Consider the following 5,343-nt stretch of genomic DNA (forward strand, 5'->3'; position numbering starts at 1 on the left):
TATTTAGGAAATACTTGCATACCCCAAGATGTTATTTTTCTGGAAGCACTGTTTGACCTAGCATATCTAGATCTAGAGTCATCTAGAATTTGTTTTGTATACGGTAGTAGGGAGATGTTAAAAATAATACTTCCCCGTATGGATGTTCAGAAGAGCCAGCACCACATATTGTTTCATTGCTCTATTTGTCCTCGTGCCACTGCAGCTCTGTATGTTCAGTATCTGGTAATTCTAGTCCTCCAGCTTTTTGTTCTTCAGAATTGCATTGGTTGTTCTTGGCTCTTTGCATTTCCATATATTTTTTAGAATTGGCTTATCCATTTCAGTAGTAGAACAGCAACAGCAAAACCTGCTGGGATTTTGATAAGCATTTTATGACATTAATTTGAGAAGAATTAATATCTTTACACAATTACATCTTTTTGATCTATGAACATAGTATATTTCTCCCATTTCTTTAGATCATTAATTTTTTTTCAATGTTTTGTAGTTTTCATTGTAGAGGTCTGATGCCTTTTGTTGGCCTTATTCCTGTGTTTTTAATTTTTTGATGTTATTTTAAAGAGAATTTTTTCATTTTCGTATTGTTGCTACTTAGTTTTGACTATTGTATATTATCTTGTATTCCACGACCTTGTTAATTTATTAATTCCAACAGTTCGATGTAGATTCTATGACTTTTCTTTTTTTTTTTTTTTAAGATTTTATTTTTAAGTAATCTCTACACCCAACATGGGGCTCAAACTTAACCCTGAGATCAAGAGTCGCGTGGTCCGCCAACTAAGCCAGCCAGGTGCCCTGAGACAGATTTTTTAGAGGATTATCTGACAATGTAAATGAAAGTTTTAGACACATGCTCACAAATTTGTCCATTTCAGAATATGTCCATTTCAGCATTATAGCAAATTAGAAATAACCTAAAAGCCCATCAATCATGGTACATCCTTGCTCTGTACACCATGTTGCTTAAAAAATGAGCTAAACCATTTCTGCTAATAGAGAAAGATGTCTGCATATGTTAACTGAGAAAAGTAAGATACATAAGATATGTAATCTTGCATGTAAAACAGGAAAAATATTCTATATGTGTACTTGCCTATCTTTAGAAAATTTCTGAAAGATACAACTTTTTAAAATAAAAAACTGTCCAGCTTTATTGAGGTATAATTGACATATAAAGTGCATGTACTAGACTCTACAGTTTGGTAAGTTTTGGCATGTGTATATACCTGTAAACCATCATAATGAAGAGAGTCAATATAGCCTTCGCCCTCCCAAGTGTCCGTTGTACTTTGTTGTTTGCTCTCCTCCATTCCTGATCAAGTACTAATCTGCTTTCTGTTATATTAGTTTGCATTTTTTAGAGTTTTATATAAATGGAATCATATAGTATGTACTCTCTTTTGTTTTTGGAGGGAGTGTCTGGCTTCTTTCACTCAGCATAATTGTTTTGAGATTCATACATGTTGCATGTATCAGTTCATTCCTTTTTTTGCTGAGAAGTATTCCATTGTTACGATATACCCCAGTTTGTTTATTCACCTATTGATGGACAATTTGGTTGTTTCCAGTTTTTGTCTGTTACAAATAAAGCTGCTGTGAATGTTTGTGTACAAGTCTTTATATGGGCATATATTTCCCCTTTTTTGTGGGTAAGTAGAAGTGGAATGGTTGGATAGTATGTAGGTGTATATTTAGCTTTTTAAAAGGAACTGTCAAACTTCTTCAAAGTGATTGTACCATTTTATGTTTCCACCAGCAGCGTCTGAAAGCTGTTTTTCTTTTTCCACATTCTCTCCAGCACTTGATACGGTCAGTCTTTGATTTTTCCATTCTTACAGGTGTATAGTAGCATCTCGTGTGTGTGTGTGTGTGTGTGTGTGTGTGTGTGTGTGTGTGTGTGTGTTGTAAGTAGGCTCCACACCTATCATGGAGCCCAACTTGAGGCTTGAACTCACAACCCTGAAATCAAGAATTGAGCTGAGATTAACCATTTGAGCCTCCCAGGCACCCCTCATTGTGTTTTTTATTTATATTTTCCTAATGACTAATGAAGTTGTGCTTATTTGCCATCTGTATATCTTTGGCGAAATGTCTTTTAATAATAATACAGTCTTGATCCATGAACAAGGTACATCTAATAGTATAGGCATTCTTTAATTTCAGCAGTATTTTGTACTGTTCAGTGTACAGCTCTTTTCACTTCTTTTGTCAGATTTATCTCTAAATATTTCATAATTTTTGATGTTTTTGTAAATTTCTACTTCATTATTTTTTTTTAAGATTTTGTTCATTTGATAGCAAGAGAACACAAGCAGGGGGCACAATAGAGGGAGAGGGAGAAGCAGGCTCCCCACTGAGCAGGGAACCCGATGCGGGGTTCAATCCCAGGGCCCCTGAGCCAAAGGCAGATGCTTAACTGACTGAGCCACCTAGGTGTCCCAGTTCCTGCTTTTTAAAATTCAACTTCTGATTGTTCATAGCTAGTATATAGAATAAATTTGGTATTTGTGTATTGATATTATACACTGTAACCTTGCTAAACTCACTCTAGTAGGGTTTTTTGGTTTTGTTTTGGGTTTTTTGGGGGGGGGTTTGTAGATCTCATCAGATTTTCTTCATAGACAATCATATTGTCTGTGAATATAAAGTTTTCACTTATTTTTTGCTCCATTCTGGAGACTTTTTATTTTGCCTGATTGCCCTGGCTGGAACCTCCACTACAATGCTGAATGGAAGTGGTATAAACATCCTTGTATTGTTCCTGGAAAGCATTTGGTCTTTCACCATTAAGCATGACGTTAGTTCTGAGTTTTTCATAGATGCCCTTTATTAGTTTGAGGAATTTACTTAGTTTGCTGAGAGTTTTTTTTTTTTTTTTAATCAGGAATGGAAGTTGGATTTGTCAAATACCTTTTCTGTATTTATTGAGGTGATCATACGGGTTTTCTTTCCTACTTTGTTAATATAATTAATTAAATGGATTGGTTTTTGAATATTAAACCATTCCTGGGATAAACTCCAGTTGTTACGTATTATCCTTTAAAAATATTTTTAGATTTGATTTGCTAGAAATTTGTTTACTGTTTGTGTTACATGTTCATGAGTCCATACCTGAAAGTTCTGGGGTGATGAAATGCTAATAGCACCAAAAGTTTTTCTTCTGTGGCACTGTGGACAGTATAGAACAGCTGGCATTCACAATGGATCTGCAGGAAGGAAAGGAAGAACATTTATGGTAAATATGAAGGTAATGTAAAAGACTTAGGAGATTTTTAAAGAAATTAAGAAATAAGTGTTTAAGACAAAAATTGTAACTATAATGTGACGTTTATAACATATGTAGGTACATCATACATGTGGTTACTGTTGCATAAAACGGCAGCCAGAGGGTGGTAAGTGGATCCATTTTGAATGCTAGTTTCTCACATTTTACTTGAAGTGATGCAATATTAACTGTGAAGACCTGGGAGATTGAGGATGTATGGTAATATTTGGCAAGCACTACATAAAAATAATGCAAAGAGGTATAGCTAAAAAATATGTAAACTAAAATGTAATTGTAAAAAGTATTAATCCAAAAGAAGGCAGGAGAAGACAATAGCATTTGTGCTGCCAAATCTTCTCTCAAGGAGAGATTGAAATTAAGACCTAACTTTGACAGCTGGGAACATTTGTTCTTTGTTTTTTTGATGGCTGGAAACTTCTCAACAGTGTTGACATTTGGAAATGAATCCTCTGAGCAAATTACAGAACAGTTCCACAGATTATGCCATGTTGTGCTTTTTGAAACAAAGTCAACATTAAAAGATAAACCCAAGTAATTTCCTCATCTAAAAATCTCTTTGTTGACTGAACTGACATTTCAGCTGCCACCCACTGCTGGTGATACAGAATTTATAGTTTATTTAGTTTATAGTTCATCAGCCAAGTAATTGCCTGATAAAAATTAAGTCTTTAGAGGAGCATAACAGAATCTAGAGTCTCATCACTTACAATAAACTTGGACACAATCCAAAACTGCGTATGAAGTAACAAAAACGTGACCTATACTCTAGACAACTGATGGAGATTATCCCTGAGATGGCCAGATATGTAAATTAGCAGAGTTTTATTGTCATTGTTTTCCCACCGTAGCAGACAAGGATTTTAAAGCTGTTATGTATTATTATAATTATGTTCAAGAAGGAAAGGAAAATGTGTTTGTGACCAATGAAATTCCTGCAGAGATACTGAAACTATGATAAAGAACCAGGGGCACCTGGGTGGCTCAGTTGGTTAAGCGTCTGCCTTCGGCTCAGGTCATGATCCCAGGGTCCTGGGATTGAGCCCTGCTCAGTGGGGAGTCTGCTTCTTCCTGTCCCTCTGCCCCTCCCTGCCACCCCCTCCCCACTTGAGCTCTCTTGCTCTCTCAAAATCTTAACCAAGTGGACATTTTGGAACTGAAAAATTGTTTATCTGAAATAAAAATTCACTGGATGGGGCTTAAATGATGGAAAGATCACTGAACTTGAGGGTAGCTCAATAGAAATTATCCAATCTGAAGGAGAGAGAAAAATAATTTTTAAAAAATGCGGGGTGCCTGGGTGGCTCAGGTCATGATCCCAGGGTTCTAGGATGGAGCCTCACATTGGGCTGCCTGCTCAGCCAGGAGTCGGCTTCTCCCTCTGCCCCCCCCATTCGTGTGTGTGTGTGCACCCGTGTGTGTGTGCTCTCAAATAAAATCTTAAAACACAGCTTTAGGGCCCTGGTGAAATAATATGAAAAGGTCTAGCATATGTATAGTTCCAGAAGGAAAGGAGAGAGCAAAACGGGATGGAAAAAATATGTGAAGTATGACTAAAGTTTACATTTTGTAGAAGACAGATTTACAATTTAAGAAGCCCAGTGAAAATTAAAGAAAATGAATACTTAGGCACATTATACTGAAACTGCTGAAAATTAAAAAACTTGAAAATAGCATACATATTGACAGGCAAATTATATACAAGGGAATAATGATTCAAATCATTGACTTTTCATTAGAAATAACTGAAGCCAGAAGACAATGGAATGGCAAAATTAAAGTGTTCAAAGAAAAACAGCCAGTCCAGAATTCTATAGTGAAAACATCCTTAAGAATGAAGGTGAAGTAGAGACACTTTCAGATAAAAGAATGAAGAATTAGTTGTAAGCAGATTTCACAATAGGGAGTGCTGAAGAAAGTTCTTCAGGCTGAGAAGAAATGATATCAGATAGAAATATAGATGTTGGGGCGCCTGGGTGGCACAGCGGTTAAAGCGTCTGCCTTCGGCTCAGGGCGTGATCCCGGCGTTATGGGATCGAGCCCCACATCAGGCTCCT

The sequence above is a fragment of the Ailuropoda melanoleuca genome, chromosome 13 (genome assembly GCF_002007445.2).
Source record: "Ailuropoda melanoleuca isolate Jingjing chromosome 13, ASM200744v2, whole genome shotgun sequence".
Taxonomy (NCBI): domain Eukaryota; kingdom Metazoa; phylum Chordata; class Mammalia; order Carnivora; family Ursidae; genus Ailuropoda; species Ailuropoda melanoleuca.